Source organism: Eschrichtius robustus, chromosome 20, assembly GCF_028021215.1.
Source record: "Eschrichtius robustus isolate mEscRob2 chromosome 20, mEscRob2.pri, whole genome shotgun sequence".
Lineage (NCBI taxonomy): Eukaryota > Metazoa > Chordata > Mammalia > Artiodactyla > Eschrichtiidae > Eschrichtius > Eschrichtius robustus.
In genome coordinates, this window is record NC_090843.1 from 60,723,429 (window position 1) to 60,742,278 (window position 18,850).

An 18,850-nucleotide genomic window follows, 5' to 3' on the forward strand; every position below is an offset into this window, starting at 1 on the left:
TTTCAGTTTCTTGTTTCTGCCACAGTAACAGCATAGCTGCTCAGAGACTAAAACGGGATAATGAAACTGAATCACAGATTCACACAGGTGAGGGGGATGCAGAGAAGAGTCTATCCAGCTAGATTTCCAGGCAGCCCTGGAAGTGGGCACAGTGACCTTTGATCTAATACGCCTTTAGGAATTTCCCTTGCAGTTCAGAGCAGAAAATATAGCAAGCTCCCTGAAGACAGTTCAAGAAGGAGTAACTACAGACAAACTACTCCTGGGCAAGTAGCTTCAGAGTCTCGTACAAAAGTGAAACATGCAGGAGAGCAATGGATAGAGACTAAGAAAGGAAGCTGTTGGTTTGGAATTGCCTTTGATCATCTCAGTATGCAGTTAGCCACGTCTGGATGTCATGGTCTAGACCCAGACGCTGGGCGAGGGTTGGGACTCTAACGCTTCTTGCTTCCAGCCTCAGGAGAGCTACAGAGCCCCCCGTGGAATCGGGTTAGCCCTGCAGGAAGGACAAAGCAGCCCTGGAAGTTTGAGTGCTCCTCTTGGAGCCTTCCCTGGTTGTTTAGACACTCCAGCGGTAAAGGAGAAATTAACAGATGTCTCAGAAATACCATTGGAGGACATCATGGAGAGGACGTGATCACTGGTGAACCTGCAAGCTGGACCCTGGCAATCAGAGGCTCCTCGCCCCTTCCGTCCCTGGAATGTACGTTCTGACCACCGTTCCCACAGCGGGAGCCATTTTCAAGGACTCAGCCTTGAGAGAGTCATGTGTTGCCAAGACCATCTGGACGGCGTCCATGACTGAACCCAGTTTAGGCCTCTACATAAACGTTTAAGATTTTGGCGGGCAGGTGCAGAGGTCTACTCGTCCCAGACAAGCCTCGTATGTAAGTTTCCTTGCTTATTCAACCTGCCATTAACCAGTGTGGAGCAGTCTGCCTCTTTCTTGTGTCTCTCCTTGCTCTCTGTGTACGGGGGTAGTTTGGGATTTCAACAGGGGGAACTCCTGAGATTGCGAACCAACAAATGTACTTGATGAAGTCATCTCGGGTAGGAGTAATTTCAGTGTTAAAAATGAAACAGGAGGAAAAAAATAAAGCAAGGGCTCTTAACTCCTCTCTGTTCCCTTGCCAACATGGTTCTGGGAACAGGTCTGGTGAGAGAAGTCACTGGACACTAGGTGTCCTAATTGCATTACTTTAGGTGAAAAGACCTTTTTCCTCTTTCAGATGCAGCTCCGCCTGATGCCACAGTCACCCACTCACCCCCTAGCACCACCACCCCCCCACACACACCCTGCCGCCAACAAAGTCTCCAATCCTCCCCTTCCTGCTCAGACAGTACGGGTGCAGTGCCCATCACCTAGGAAAGCCATGCAGGGGCAGGAAGAAACTTGCAGGAGGTGTGAAGGCCCCTTGGACCTCAAAAAAACTCTGGTCATCATTTATATTTAGAAAAGGATATTTTTCAGAGCATCTCTTTTCCAAAAATATATTTTATTTTTGAATAAGCAATTAATGCACATGGTTTAACCTCCAAGTTATGAAATGATGCACAAAGAAAAAAAAAGTCTCCCTTCCACCCCTGATCCTCAGTAAAAACCTTCCCTTTCTAGAAGCAACCCAATGTTATTGGTCTTTGCTGTAGTCTTACTGTAGAGTTTTAAGCATTCACCATCAGTGACAAGCATATATGTAGTCCCATTGTTATAGAAATGGCAACATATTGTACATACTCTTCTGCATTGCTTTTTTCATTTCCTGTTCATGAAGATAATTTCATATCAGTATATAAAGCACTTCCTTTTACTTTTTCATGGCTGCATACTATCCCACTCTATGAATGTACTATAATTTCTTTAACAACTTGCCAACAAATTGGCATGTAGGTTGCTTCCATTATTTTGCTGTTCAAACAAAAATGCTATATCAGTGGAATAATGCAGTATGTAACCTTCTGAGATTGGCTTTTTATATTCAGTGTAATTCCCTTGAGATTCATCCAGCTTGTTGCATATCAATAATTAACTCCTTTTTATTGGTGACCAGTAGTTCATGATATGGATATACCATCACTTAAATATTTATCATTGAAGGACATTTGGTTTTTTTAATTTTGGGGCTATTACGAGTGAGTTACTATGAACATTCATGTACAGGTGTTTATGTGAACATAGGTTCTCATTTCTCTGGGATAAATGCCTAAGATGGCATTTGCTGGGTCATTTGTAATCGTATGTTTACTTTTTAAAGAAACCACCAAACTTTTCCAGAGTGGCTGTACCATTTTACATTCCAACCAGCAGTGGATGAGTGACCCAGTTTCTCTGCATCTTCATCAGCATTTGGTGTGGTTACTATTCTTAATTTTAACTATTCTGATATGAATATAGTGGTATCTCACGGTGGTTTTAGTTTGTGTTTCCCTAATGGCTAATGACACTGAACATCTTTTAATGTGTTCATTTGCCTTCTGTAGATCCTCTTCAGTGAAACGCCTGTTCATGTATTCTGCCCATTTTCAAATTGGATTTTTTGCTTTCTGCTGTCGAGTTTTGAGTTTCTCTGTATCTTCTAGATACCACTCCTTTGTCAGACATGTGCTTTGCACATATTTTCTTCCAGTCTTTAGCTTGTCATTTTATTTTCTTAAGAGTGCCTTTCACAGAGCAGAAGTTAATTTTTATGAGATCCAACTGATCAGTTGGTTTTTTTTTTTAATTTAGAAAAAAATCAAGAAATGTGACATGTATACTACCCCAATGTGATGGTTGAAAAATGCACATTCTTAACACATTCTATAGGAAAGTGTCAGTAGAAATTGAGAGCTCTAAGTGCCAGGACTGGAATTTTCTTCCCATTTTACAGATTAAGGACACTGTACCTTGCCTTCACTTTTAGTTCAAAGACCTCTTCATGACCCCACAGTGAACGAATTTCTGTGTGTATTTAGGCAGCATGATATAATTGGTCACAATATAATTATTCTGGTTGTTTTTACCATTTAGAAGACATGTGAAACCTTACCAATGGCATCCCCAAGCCAATGCCATCTTTCCTTCCTTTGACCTCACTTCCAACCTGCTTTTTAAGAAAATAGCACCTAACATTTTCCCATTAAAATTATTTATGATGTGCTGTGATAAGTAAGTATGGACTCCGAAGGCACCCCAGCTGACCTATCCCAGCCTCAGCAACTGTGGATACAGGAAGGTTTCAAGATACACAAATTGAGCACATGGAATTTTTAAAAGATGAAAGGCCTTACAGAGATATTAACATACAATGGCATTTGATTATATGTCGAGAGAAAGGCCTTTCTTGAAGAGAGAATATTATATGGAATCAGGATGGTCTTGGATCATTCAAGGTCCCCAGCCTGAGGTCTGAGCCTGTCTCTTGTTCTACAGGAAAAGTGGGTGCCTGCAATCCAAGCCGGCAGTGCTCGTTTTGTTTCTAGACTGGCCTCTGTTGGTTCTTGCTTTGGCAAAAAGCTGAGCCTTTGGTGCACCTTCTCCATGCCTGGGGTCTGGGAAGGCTCTGGAGGAAGCCACCTCTAAGAGTGGAGCTCTCCCCCGTCATGCCCTGTGATTATCAACTTACCTCAGGCAGAAGCATCCTGCCTACTTGGCAAATCCTGAAAGGATGGCTGGGAGGGTACAGTGCCCCCGGTGAGCCATCTCAGGCCTGTTTCCATTCCACTATCACGGCAGCTCTGCAGGAGCCTTGTTAAGAAGCAGAGAGGTGCACTCTGTCCTGGTCCTGCAATGCCACCAGGAGATTTTGAGTGCCCGGGCCGCTGGCAGAGCTGTCCTACAGAGTGGGGTCGCCCAGACCAAGAACCCTCAGTCTGGGGAGCGGCCACCAAAGACTGAGCTGTCCGAAATGCCTGTCCCAGGGAAGGCGTTAGGAGAGGTTGCTGGGGAAACACCTGGGGAAAGAGCCAGAGGTCTCTGCGCCTCTTATTCCAGGAAGAGGACATCTCTGAGGACAGAAGTGGACGTGCCCAGCCCACCCCGCAAGGCTGCCACGATTTGTGGCCCAGGAAACACAACAGAAGGTCGCAATCACCCCTCGCCACTTCTGTGATAAGGAGAAGGATCCATGACTTGGATGCACTCCCATGTGCCCCAAGGAACCCACAGCACGTTCCTGGCCTGATCCCGTCTCCGGAAGCCCTGCAGGTGTTTGATGCTGATGCCTGTGGCTGAAACTCGGGGTCTTTTCTTTCTTGGCCGGGCTGGGACCCAGGCCCATCCCCACCGCCTTGGCCTCCTCTCCGCTCCTGGAGCTGCAGCCTCCACCCGGCCCGGCCCCTGGCTGAGCCTGTCCAGCTTCACCGTCTGCCATGTGGGCACCTCACCCTCCTCCCAGCAGGCCTCGTGTCTCTGGAGACAGTGTCCCAACCCCAGGGGGTCAAGGGCACTTCAGGGAAGCAAGCCAGCCCTGCTGGCAGCCCAACCGGTGCCTCCACCTTCCTAGCTGGGCAGCAATGCCTTGTGTTGCCTTAATTCTGTGTATTATAATTGTAGAGAGACCGTCTAGAAGGGGAAATCAAGTTGCTGGTTTAATAGTCTCTGGCCCCATCCTGTTTCCTCTTTTCTCTCTGCTTCAACTCCCTATAGCCACTCAGGTCAGAAAGAGTGAGTTTTTCTTTAACTTCTTTTCTACCTGCCCAGACTTCCTTTACTTAAAGCTCTAGGAGCTGGCTGGCTGTGTTAAGTGAGAACTAGGGAATTTAGAACACCAGTCCTTTCCCAGAAGTGCCCCGCTCTCAACCCTGCTGTTTACTTCGCCCAGCTCGCTATTTTGAAGCTCAGAAGCTTTCTCTTTGCCTCCCTCCCCAAACAGTCCTTACGCCTTTCCTCCCCATGGGACCAGGCCCCTCTCTTCCCCAGGTGGGTTAATGCCTTGAGCCTATCAGGGAGCAGGTCCTGGACGCAGAGGGACAAAAGAGAAAAGCACATTAATATTTAAAAATCTTGTCCCTATTACACACGCAAAGGAGACTCTCTTCCACCAACACACACACACACACACACACGCCTCCCCGTTCTCTGTCCTGCTGAACCCTCTGGGGCTTTTAGAGATCAGGACAAAAAAACCTCTAATAGGGTTGCCAAGGAAAACCTCAGGTCCTTTAATTGGGACAAGGAGTAGGGGTGTCTATGCTCCTGGGGATGTTGTGTTTCTCAGTCTAGGTTCTACTAATAAAAAGTATAAAAGGGTGTCCATGGCAGGAAGTCTTGGTGAAGGCAGACCGCTCCCCTGGGACCATGCAGACGCGTGCCTGTAACCACGGTCTGCTCAAAGACTACGGCTTTGCCTGCAGGGCGCTGCTTCTCCCGTCTCTCCTGGGCCTGAGGACTGTGGTCGTCCTTCTCCACATCTCCCCCACCTGGGATCCTTCCTCCAGTATTGCACTCCCCACTGCCCCCTGCTTCTCGAGGTGATGGCTGTCTCTTGCTCATCTCCCTGGTCCAGCCTGGATTCATCACTGGGGACATCTGCGTGCTTTCCCCAGGCCCAGCCTTTCTCTTCCATCCTGATTATTCCATTCTGACAAGAGCCATCTTGGCTCATCCACATTCCAAGCATTGCCTGGAATTTTATCACCAGCCCAGGCTAAGTGACAGGTGGAAAAGAATGGGAGGAGAGGGAGAGCCATGCGGCAGTCAGTGATTGTCAGCCGTACCGTTTTGAATAAGACTGTCCTGAATTTCAGTATCTTCTTAAAAACATACCTGTTCTCTGGAAAAATAGGCAACAAACCCCAAACAGCAGTTGCCTTCGTATTTGGGAAGGAGGAGGTATGCTTGTTACAGACCTTTAGATTCATCTGTAATGTTTTAGTTTTTCTTAAAGAAGAATGTATTCACACATTATTTGGGAAATTTAAAGATAACAAATAATAAATTTGGTAATTAAAAAACATTTTTTTATTGAAGTATAGTTGATTTACCATATCATGTTAGTTTCAGGTGTACAGCACAGTGATTCAATTTTATATACATATATATATATATATATATATTCCTTTTCAGATTCTTTTTGTTGGTTATCCATTGTATATACAGTGGTGTTTATATGTTAATCCCAACCTCCTAATTTATCCCTCCCCCACCCCCTTTCCTTTTTGGTAACCATAAATTTGTTTTCCACTTGTCTCATTTTTTTAGATTCCACATATAAGTGACATCATATGATACTTGTCTTTCTCTGTCTGACTTACTTCACTTAGTTTGGTAATCTCTAGGTCCATCCATGTTGCTGCAAATGGCATTATTTCATTCTTTTTATGGCTGAGTAGTATTCCATTGTATATATGTACCAGATCTTCTTTATCCATTCATCTGTTGATGGACATCTAAGTTGCTTCCGCGTCTTGGCTATTGTGAACAGTGCTGCAATGAATATTGGGGTGCATGTATCTTTTCGAATTACGGTTTTCTCCAGATATATGCCCAGGAGAAATTTAAAGATAAAAACCAATAAGCTTAGTAATTTTTTGGAAAAATAAAAAATCGATAGCAGGCACAGAGTCTATGTATATAACATAATATGTGAATGTTGGTGTATATAGTAAAGATAATGCACTGTCTGATATGATCTGTTCACAGGCTAATCTTGTCCGCACTGGACCGGGAGCGATATCCTGAGTCCCTTTGCATCTCTAGCATGAACCACGGACACTGGGGTGCATTGGCCCTCAAGAAAGGTTTGTTGAGCCACAGGTAAAGGAAATCATCAGCTTCCTTAGGGGTGGTGATCTGAAGAGTGGGAGCAAGGAAGGAACGACGGGGCTGAAGTGCAGACAGGGGACCCGGCTCTCGCTGTGATCCCTGTTTTTCCTGGACGTGAACGGCAAGGTGTTTGGGTGCTAATTTCTTGCCCCCTGTGCTCCCCGTAAGCTGGCCCCCCGTGTGACTGCAGGGAACACCTTGGCAAAGAGGCCTCTTCAAAGTGTCTCAGCATGATGGAGAGCGGACATCGCTGCCAGTCACAGAGGACATGTGTCTCCGGAACCACCGAGTTCCAACCAGTAGCCTCGCCGAGTTCTGGCAATCTGCGTGTGAATTGTGCCCTACTCCAAAGTGTACCCAGATTGGGGGTGGGGGACGGTCACCCCCTCCTTTGAAACTGCTGTTCCTCTCCATTTGCTGCCGCAGATGCCAACACAATTCTTGTTGCATTAACTTGGCTGGGAGAGTGAGGAAATGGCAGCAGCATTAATTAAAAATAATATGCCACCCAGGAGATAGCTTGAGCTCGCTCTTTTTCTTAGTATTCCTCTCGATTCTTTTCCTTCCAGCTTGCGGCTGACGCGCTATAGGTGCCAGGGAGGGGAACCCGTGATGTTCAGGAGAAGGATGACAGAAGAGTGAGAGATTTTAGAGAGAGGGGCTCCAAATGTGATGAAAATCTTCAATCTTAGAGGTATCTGTAAGGCAGAGTTTTGAAGGCACTAAAAAGAATAGTAAAAAAATCAGGGGGAAAGAACTGGATTCCTGAAGTTAGGGGGACAAGGGAAGGATTGGCAGAAAGTGGTATAAGTGGATACTTTTAAAAAATAAATAAGAGAAGAAATACCATTCTACAAGAAAAGGGACCAGGTCTCTTTGGAGAAATGGCTGAGTCAATGGTTGGGGCAGGAAATGTATAACTTTGTAAGAAGGTCTTATAATGCTGAAAAGTAAAGCAGTGTTCAGAAACAAACAACCTAAAACCCCAATGGCGGTGTGTATGTCAAATGGACACAAGAACCAACTGAAAGAGCGCGTGACGGGCAAAGCTGGGCCAACTTGAACAAGAAAATGAATGATGTAGTGTCAGATTATAGCCCAAAGTATAAGTATCCATGAGTCCATACTGATGTAGATAAATGATTGAATATATACATAAGTGGAGGAGAAAAGACAAATCTCTTGTGCAGAAGAATTCCAAATAATTGAGGTACGTGCACCCCCTTCATGGAGGTGGAGAGTAAATCTCCACTCCTTACATGTGACCTGTGCTGAGTGACTTCCTTCCAAAGAGTACGGTATGCATAACTTCATAGTGGAGAAATCCGACAAACACTGCCTCAGCAGCGGTTATCGAGGTCAACGTTATTATGGTTAAATCACATTAATAGCTTGTATCCTTGATATGATGAGAATGATACTTCACCTCGGTGACCTTCCTGCCCCAAAGCCATAACTCCAGTCTACCCATGAGAAATATCATCAGAGAAACCCAAGTGGAAGGACATTCTACAGAATACCTGACCCATACTCCTCCAATCTGTCAAAGTCATCGAAAACAAGAAATGTCTGAGAAAGTGTCACAGACCAGAGGGGCCTAAGGAGACGTGATGGCTAAATGTAACGTGATATCCTAGATGGGGTCCTGGAACAGAAAAAAAGGACATTAGGGAAAAACTAAAGCTATCTCAATAGAGGTTGGACCTTTGTTAACAATAAAGTATTAGTATCACTGCTTGGAACCATCAGCGTCCACTACAATGTGAAAGTGGGTCCAGACTGAAAAGAAAAACCCTTACCATTGCCATCCCAGCCCAGAAGCTTCACAATCACCTTCACAGCCATGCTTACGTTGTAAAAAATTATGGCTGTTGCAAGCTGTGGTTTTTAAATTTAATGTTGTTCTAAATGCCTATAATTTCAGGTAGTCTCCTTTGGAAGTGAAAGCAATATTTTCAGCATTCCAATTTATTTGTTCTAGGCTCGTTGACAGAGTAGGATGACTGAGCCGTAGAAGGAAAGAAGCAAATTTGGGGAAGGATCCATGGAGTTGACATATGCATTATTCAAAATTAAACAATCCTCGTAAACCCATGTGTCCCCCCTGCTGCACCCTACAAAGTGTGTTATTTCTTTTCCTGACTAACATTTTCCTCTTAATGCTGAATTAATAAAGTTATTTTCATTTCATTATGCCTGGCTTTCAGGGGACTTTCTAATAAATTCAGTCTTTATCAGTCAGAAGCCTCCTTCTGTTTCACGTTTTGTCTCCTGCATGGCCTTTTGTTTCCTAATCAAAATCACAACTTCTAAATGAAGCGAGGAAAGGATTTTGTTGTCTCAAACCCCATTCTGTGCGTGAGCGAATCAGAAGTGAGCTGGGGCTGCCACCTCTTTATTTGTTGTGTTCACCAATTAAAAGGTGTTACTCTCTTGGTAATAAAGTGTCACCTTGTCCCTCTGGGTCCTCACTGCGGCCTCTTTCGATCTCGCTCCTTGTTTAATTTGCCAGCTGGCATCACTGTGGTCTCAGATTCCAGAATTGTCCAGGGCCCCACTTAGGTCAAAGCCCTTCTCTGTTGGAGGGAAAACGTTGAACCCTTTCATCCTTTACTCCTAGCTGGCTGTCGCTGGAGCTGATCCCACAGTCAACTGCCACACAGAGCTAATTTCAGAAACTTCTTAAAAGAGTTGTTCTTCAAGGGCAGCTGTCCGCACAAGGGCTGTGTCCTCTGGCGTGTTTATACACCAAAAGGGAGAGTAGGGTCCAGAAAGAAATAGTGTAGCAAGAATATATAATCACATTAGTTCAAATACTCAGATAATTGGTTGAATAAACTGGATAACTGCCACGACACTTCTGTTCCCCATGCATCCATACACAAAGCTAGTGAGGAATTCAGTAAGACTGAAATATCATTAGAGGACAGGAGTGTGCTTTGAAAACAGCACGTTCCTTGCTGCCAGAACTGGTTTGGTTTGACTTTTGATCCAGCCCTTTATGTTTTTGCGTAACTGAGAGATTTGGCAGCATGAGAAAAATGAACGCTTTTATTGAACTTCTGAGTTTCCGATACTTTACCATCCATGGTCTCATTTGATCCCGTGTTGTATGAAAGGCCAGAATTACCTTCTCTATTTTACAGCAAAAGAAACTGTGCCCCAGGAGGTCACATACTAGTCACCGAACTAGTAAAAAGTAACCCAAGGACTGGAATTTAGGTCTTCTGAACTTAGTTCTTAGAGTTTTCGTCCTTTCGTAATGTTTTCATTTTTTCTTCTGGGGTCTGAATTCATTTGATTGTCTGATGAAATGTCTCCTAAAAATAGCATGCAGGCACGCAGGCACACACAATTTTGCTATAATTTCAAGAGGTTCCCCATCACTTCCAGGTTGAGAACCACTGTCCTACACTGTGCAATCTCTATAAAGGTGATAGAGTGAAAAACCAGGAAATTCTGAGATAGGACAATATGCAATTTGAAGATGAGAATCAAGACCAAATTCCCAAGTTCTTTGCCAAATATTCTTTCTTCTCCTGGAATATATTATCTCTCAGAGGGACTGGCATATCCTGAAATTAAATGTGTTAAAAAATTACCTTGGGGGGTTATATGCAGAAATGGGAACGTATTGATGGAAAATAAAAACCTGAGAAGTTATTGAACTGAAAGAAGGAGAAGCAGGGTAAAATGAAAAGGAATAAAAATAATGGCCAATTAGATATTTTCAATCATGAACATTGTGCAACCAGCACGTTGTGCATATTTATGAAATCCGTTGCTGGGAGAGGGGCTGTGTTGGAAGTGATGCGGGAAATTGAGTGTGGTTACCTAAACGGGCTCATGGAGGCCAAGTGGGCACGGACTGTGGTCACCCTTGGCCTGGTGGGATTTATCCCACGCATCAGTTTCATCTCTAGCTATTTCCCCCTGCAAGCCCCAGCGAGCCCGTTCTTCGGAGTCGATAGCTGCTCATGCTGAAAGCTTGTAAGCCACTTCTTGGCTAGGGCACCCGTCGCTGTGATTAGACCCAGTGACAATGTCTTGCCCTTCCTGTCGGTTCTCATGGACGTCCTTCTTCCTAACTGCTAGATGAACCCTGACTCATCACCCTTCCTGCTCTGAGGTCTTCCAGGTCTGCTGGGTTTAATTCACTGCCCTGCCTTGACCTCCTTCTCCGGTGTAACCTCTCTGGACAGAGTGGCCGGTTCTAAATGAACCCTCGGCTTCACTCCTCCCATGTGATTTCACTGAGCTTGTGGCCGTTCTGAAAGGCCTGAACACAACTCCAATGTTGTCTGTCTCAGGATAACCCTGGCCCCGGTTTCTCTCTTTTGATCTGTCTACAACCCAGGAGCTATCTCTATCACCACACCAGTGCCACCATGACCTTGTCCTTCAGCGCCTGGTGACTCCTCGGATAGAAAGATTTGGAAGGAGTTCATCTCCACTTCCCAAGCTTGGGCTTCTAGGAGATAGAGTTGGGGCTGGGAGCTGGGATATGAGGGTAAAATTGAACAGGCACCATCAGGTGCTGAGCCAGGACTTGAAAAATAAGTTGGAAAATCAGACCCTCAAGCCAAGGTCAAGAAATAGTTCTCAGGCTCTCTGGCCAACTATCTCCAGAAATTCCTTCGCCAAGCATCTTCAGGCCAGCCCTCCCTCCTTTAATTGCTTCCTGGCTCCTGCAGGACCTATCTGCACACTGGTTATGTCTGCAGATGGGGTTATTCAATGTCTTGATCAAGACTGAGCATGTCAGAATGGACCTCTGTCCACAGAAGTCATTCCAGGATCAAATTAGTAATTTTGAAAATTGATGGGAGTTAATAACAAAATGGGTCCTTTCAGCCCAGTTACCTCAGTTATTTTAATGATGGCATCCGTCTATTCAGTGATTCACCCTTAGCTTGGCACTCACCCAACAGATGGTCCATCCAGAGAGCGTCTACATCCTGACACAGAATCAAGAATTGCTGTTTATTCATTTGTCTGTTTTAATGACCAATTTGTGCCCAGTCAATTGGATTAGATCAGTGGGTTAGATCCAATTAGTTAATTCAATTTTTTTTTTCCCTTTAAAGGAAAAAGCTACACCAACCATTTTTAGTGGGTTGTTTTTAATCACATGTACCTATTCTACTGAAGGTACTACTGCCTATGGCAGATTTAACTTCCCGGAAGTTGGAAACAGAATTCAAGGTGACCCATGTGACACAATGGACACAAAAGGCGTGATCTAAAGGTAGGATGCAGAAGTATGAAAAACAGTTTGTACTGACACAGAACACAGGTTGATACGAACCCTATGCCATCTATGTCTAATGCGCTCGTAACAGGGTTCCTAGTTTTATAGGGAAATATAGTTTTGTATGTTAATCCCTGGTGGTTTGGAATAAAATATCAATAAATTGCAACCGAAGAGAAAATGGAATAACAATGCACAGAATCTTCACATGAATATCTGGAGAGGCTGTATGATGATTATCTTTGGCATTCGTTTGGCAAACTCTTCATTATCACTTTTCTCGGGAAGCGCTGACCCCGGTGTGCATTTCTTCTAGCTGTAAATCAGTGACGTCTTTCAGTAAAAAGCACATAATGACCAATGACTTTGGTGTCCCTCACACTCTCACCCCCTTCCTTTCATAAATGTTTCCGTTTGGGGCAATAAAGCTGTATAATTGGAACAGAATTCTAAAACCACATCTAAATAAAGTAACAGAACTATGCTTGAACCTCTACGACTGTCGCCTCTCACTGAGCTGTTAGGCAAATAGAATTTATTTCTCGTACTAATTCCAGCTATAGTTAATCTCTGCTGGCTATTTGGAGCTTTGTGTGTGGAAGGGCTTTCTGAGGCTATGCCTGGTCTCAGCAGGAAAGGGTTCGTTAATTGATTAGTGATGTCTGCTCTGGGCACAGGAGGAGGGCGTCATAGCAGAGAACACTGTTACAGCCTGTCCTACCATAAGGAGTGACTGGATGCAATGCTATGTAGATAAATCACATTCCATAGATCCAGCTAATGTGTCCTTTGAAAATGTTCGGTACAAGTTTACCCAGGAAACACACAACTAAAATGAGCTACTCTGTGACTCAATACGTGCTTGGGGATACAGAAGAGCTTTACATACATTAAAAGGGGGGAAAGCCCCAAACTCTCAATCATTTAGTGTTGTAATCTGACCTTATTCTTAAGACAGTCACAATAGCTAGACCAATTCTAACAGTAGGGTTCTATGTCTTGGGCTTAAAAGTATAAAAGTGCATGCATATTCACCTGTCTTTGCTAATAATGTCACAACAAACGTGGAGAAAACCACATTTGATAGCGCTAGATGATCACAGTAGGAAAGCAGCTCCTTAAGGAGAGTTTCTCAAGAAGCTGTTAAGATGTTGAGCTCACATGTGGCCCACACATTAGACTCTTCAACTGTGTTTCCAGCATGTCTCCGAGGTGCTTTGAATCTGCTAAGACATCCTCCTGGTAGTGTAGCTCACGACCTAACTAAAAGAGTCTGTGTCCTAGGGAACTGCTGGACACTCAGCTCGGGGGAAAAACATTTCTGAAGTCTTCTCAAACCTTTTTATTTTTGCCTCTCAATCTCTGGTGTCCTCGCTCCAGCTGCCATGACAAGATACCGAAAACTGGGCGGCTGAAACAATAGGAATTTATTTCTCTCCGTTCGGGAGAGTGGAGATCCAAATCAATGTGCCAGCAGAGTTGGTGTCTGGTGAGGGCTCTCTCCTTGGGTTGCAGACAGCTGTCTTCCTGCTGTGTCCTCACACGGCATGAGGATGGTGTTAGAGCTTCAACATATGAATTCTGGGGGGACACATTTAGTCAATCACATCTGGTTTGTGGTAGAGGGAAGGCACTTCTATGAGGCCCTATGTAGGATTCCAGATTTCAAGTCAGAAAGCATTATTTATTTGTTTGTATTTTGGACTAGCACATAGTGGGTGCTCGTTAAATATTTATTGAAGGGCTAATTGGTAGAATAAATGATAAAGAATGAATAAATGAATGCAGAAGTGAGTTAACCCTGGGGCAGGCTAGCCACAGGGATAATTTGAGGTCATTTTTGCCCTCACTTGTCTGGCCAACCAGAGGTCTGCTTAGAAGAAAGTGTCTAGAGGATATGAATTCTTGCAAATTCTGAAATGCCACAATTCTAGAGTTCTAATTATATGGGATGCAAACTTCCTTAACTCCATCTCTAGGTGGGGACTGCCAGGGGAAGACAGTCCCTTTCCTGTGCTGCCTATTTGGAATCTCTTTTCTTTCACTCGAGCAATTGCCTTCAGTCTTGAAAAGGGTATAAAAAAGAGTACTCATTTCCAGTTTGACCTAAACTGCAATTCTTTAATAAAAGATGGCAAACATGACCTCTCTTCCTTTCTTCTTCATCTGCACACATGTTTTCATCATGTTTTGTACAGAGCACATCACCCTTCCATGCAGTAGGTGTATGGGTTGAATTGGGCCTCCCCTGTCCCACCCCCCAAATTCATATGCTAAAGTTCTCACCTCCAGGGCCTCAGAATGTGACCTTATTTGGAGACAGAGGTAATAAAATTAAAATGAAGTGATTAGAGTGGGCCCTAATCCAATATGACTCGTGTCCTTATAAAAAGAGGGGAATGTGGAGACCAACGTGCATAAAAGTAGAACATCACGTGTACATAATGACAGCCATCTACAAGCCAAGGAGAGACACTTAGAAAAGATCCTGCACTCAGAAGGAATCAACCCTGCCAACACCTTGATTTCAGACTTCCAGCTTCCAGAATTGCGAGACAGTCATTTTCTGTTCTGCAAGCCACCTGGTTTGTGGTACTTTGTGATGGCAGCCCTAGCAAATTCATACAGCAGCTCATGAAAAATAGCTTTGGACATCTAGTGGCTGGAAGTTGCACCTAATACATTTCTGTTTAGCGTCTGTGCTGTGATCTGCGGATGGACTTAGCTGTCTGTTGTGTTGTAGTAAACCATCACAACACTTAATGGTTTCAAACACCTACAACAACATCAGTCTGTCACTTCTCATGATTCTGTGGGTTGTCTGGGGCTGAGATGGATGATTCCTCTTCTGGCCTCACTTGGGTCCCATCCTTTGCTGCGTTCCGCTGGGAGCTCAATTGGGAATCAAATGCCAAAGGTGGCATCTCGTCTCCCAGGGTCTCTCTCCATGTCATGGTGGTCTCACTCCTCATCACTGAGTATAACAGGCAGCCCACGCCTCTTATATGGCAGCTCGATCTCAAGAATGCAAAGGAAGACGGCGCCAGGCCTCTTAATGGCTAGACTCAGACTGGCTGAGCATCATTTCTGCCACATGCCATCAGGCAAAGCAAGTCAAAAGGCTGGCCTAGCCTCAAAGGGAAGACAAACAGACACCACCTCTTGTGAAAAGGAGTGGCCATCATTTGTCTACCATAGCTAGGTGGAAACCCTAAGTCAGAATGGAGACAGAAAACACATGCTATATCCATAGGATGCCTTTGGCTGCACGTAAGAAAAGCTCTGGATTCAAAGAGGCTTTGACATAAGAAACTTAATTATCTTACATTATTGGAAGATCAGAGTTGTGAAAGCCTTGGGCAAAGTTCCCTGTATGGCTCCATGATGTTCCTTCTGTCATCCTCAGTGTATCGGTCAGGATGGGTTAAGATACGCTGCAATAATAGGCCCAATTCCAGTGGCTTTAAGAAGAGTGTGGTTTTACTCAGGCTACATGGCCATGGTGGGGCCTCCTCACTGACGTCACTTCCAGGCTGACCAAGCCACTCCCACCTGGAGCATTGCTGATCACCATGCCAGGAGAAAACGAGAGCTCTACCATGTCTTAAAGCGGCAACTGGATGCTCTGGTTCAGAAATGACATGCACCATTTTTGCTCAGGATTTTTGACCAGTAGTACTAAGTCACTCTCCCCTCCTGCTCACGAATGGGCCAGGAATTGCAATTCTACAATCCGCCTGGAAGGGCAGAGATATTTCTTGTGCAGCACTGATAACTAACAAACTGAATATCAATTTCGACTAATGGCTGGTTTCTGCCCCCCTGTCCCACCCCCTCAGCCCCTCATGGTCATAACCTCCACGGAAACAACACTTAAAAAAGTAGAGCAAGGAAAATTTCCCCAGAATCTCCCATCAGTTCCCGCACTTAGCATTGGCCAGAGCTGGATCACATATCCATTCTTAACTAATCTGGCAAGGGCAATGGGATTATTATGATTGGCTCAGCCCAGTTGGGATCCGTCTTCTAGAGCCAGGGATTGGGTCACTGTCTCCTGAGCCTACAAGGGCTCTGAAGTTGGTATAGGTGTTGAAAAAGATGATTCTTCTCTGGCACTTTTTAATAAGTCACATCCACAACAGAAAGATGCTTCCACACTATCAACAATTCAGGTACTGAAAGTAGAAGGAGAAAGGAGGGGAATGAATGTTGGTGGGCAACCAGCCTGGTCAACTACAAAGGGCAAAGTGTCAATAAGATGTATAGTGTTTTGCATTCAATAAGAGTTGGAATAGATAACCCCTAACATCCTGTTCAATTCTGAGATCTACTATTTTCTGTGAGTTTGTTTTTTGCTACCATCTATGAGCACAGAGGTTCAGAACATATCTGTGAGGGTGGTCTGAGGAACCAAAGCAATTTCCCTTACTTAGTGCCACCGATCAAATCCTGTTAAGAGACCCACGCGAAGAAGGCATGTTTCTACCCATTGCTAGGAAGCTCCCAATTTTGGAATAATGATGGGGAGGTGAAAGCTCAGGGAAGAGAAAAGGAAGGGATTGGCTTTAAAATTGCACGTAGTCTGAAGGTAAAAAATATGTTCTTATGATTCCCAAATGTATATGTGTATGTTATGATATATACTTTTATCTGCTCTCCTGAGCTTAACACTTGTGCTGAATTGCACCACTTGGCGCTCTAAAAGGCATTTCAACATGACCATCACGAATGCTGTCCTGAACCTGCCCTTTGACCACCAACTACCAGAAACCTACTTCACCCCTTCATCTTCTTTTACCTGGATTATCAGAAAGGCTTCCATATCTCTCTTCTCCCATCCAGTGTTCCTTACTCCCGTTGACTTAGAGATCCAGTGAACGTGTAAATCTGACTGACTTCCCTTTGAGTAAAACTCACCAATAGCTCTCCATCAACTGCAGAACAAGTTCAGGTTCTTTGGCAGGGGATACAGCCCCCTTCTGCCAGCTTTATTTGGAAGACTCCCTCCAAGTTTATGCTCAGCTGCTGTCTCCCCAGCTCGCATACCCCACTCCCTCCTGTCGTCTGGATTTTGTTAAAGATGCTTCCGCTGCTGGGAGTGTCCTTCCCCTCTTGTTTGCTGTATTAACTTCGAGATTCTGCTCCTTATCTCGTTGAGAAAACTGCCTTCGATCCCACCTTTCCCCTCCCGGGCTAGGCTGGGTGCCTGTCATCTGGGTGCCTCTCAGAGCACTCTGTGCCCACCTTTGTCATGGGACATAACCACGGATAAGTTCATCATTTGTTGTCTGTCTCCCCAGTGGTTTACAAGCTCCCCTTCCTTGAGGAAAGGGACTGTCTTATTCAGCTTTTATCTCAGCGCTTAGCACAGTGCTGGGTGGAGAGTAGGCACTAATTAAAATAAACGCTTGTTGAACAGAATCATGAAGAAGAGGGTGGCAGCTGAGTAGACAGAATTGGGGGAGTGGGAGAGGGTGCAGGGGAAGAGGGAGGAAACGGAGAGATAGAGGCAAGTGGGGAGCTGCCAGGGGAGTTTGTGAACCTCCCATCCTAGGATCGAGATCTCCCTCGGGTGCCTTGGAATCTGGGTTTCAGCTCCAGCGGATCCATTCCGGATTCTGAGAAGAGGCGTTCTGCCTCTCCTGCATGGGGGATCCTTGATTTGGGTCACACGTGAGACTGAATGGACAGCTTTGGGGACAATCTCTACTGCCCACACACTGATGAACTGTCCCCTGCCTTCAACCTAAGTACCTGGGCACTTGCTCAAAGGGCCAGGACTGTTGGCAGAATTTCGCACGTCGCTTTTTGTTCTCATTTTCCTGCCCCAACTCCACCCCCTCAGGTCAAAGATGAGGATTGTAACTCCCCCTTGGGTGGCCTCATGGCTTTGAAAGTTAGACTCAGGCCTCCTTTCCCAGACCCAAGCAGTAAGCACGCAGGAACGCCCCCTTTCCCCCTCCCCACCCCGCCCCCGCCGCCATCAGCTAAAGCGGAGGAATTTCAGAGCTGAGGCTCCGAGGCTAGGAGACCTTTCGTAACTCTTCCCGAACGCTCTGGGGAAAGTCCCCGGAAAGAGGAGACGAGGTGCTCTCCCGCGCAGGGGCTGCCTGTGTGCTGGGGGCGCAGCAGAGTGCCCAAGGCGGGGAGCGCGTAGGCCCTGCTCGCTGGTAGCCCAGTAACTTCAGAGGAGCCACTTGACCCCTGGTCTCAGTTTAGGAACCTGTAGCAATGGGCCTGACCGCTTCCCTCCGCTGCGAGCGTCGCCACTAGGGAGAGGCAAAGGCTCGCAGACACCCCAACTCCCGCTCGGGCCGCGCACGCACGGACTGGGGTGGGGCGGGAGCGGCCGCGAGGGCTGGACCGGGCCCGGGCAGGGGGACCTGGGCCCGCCAAGGGCCGGCTCCCGGGCCCCTGTTCGCCGCGTTGATGAACCGGTGTCCTGGGCTTTGGTGACGCGGAGCTGCGGGCGCCGCGAGCGGGGAGCGGCGAAGAGGAGTCGCCCCCTCCCCCGGGCGCCCGGGCGTGGAGACGTGGGCGGCGGTGAGCGGCGCCCCCCTCCGCTCGCCTCCCCTCCCCCGCCGCCCCCGCCGGCCCCGGCCGTCCCCTCCCCGCGCGGCGCTCCCGCGTGTGCGGGTGTCTCCCTCGCTCCTCTCGCACACTCTCCGGCACTCGTGCAGGCGGCTCCCGGCTCGGCCGCTCGCTCCGGCCGCCGCGCCGCCGCCTCTGCAGTCGCAGCCGGGCATGGTGAGTGAGTGAGGTCGGGCGCCGCGCGCTCCCCCGCTCGCCGCCCGACCCCAGGCGCCGCCCGCTCCGTCCCGGGGAGCCGGCGGCGGCGGCGGCGGCGCGGGCGCGCC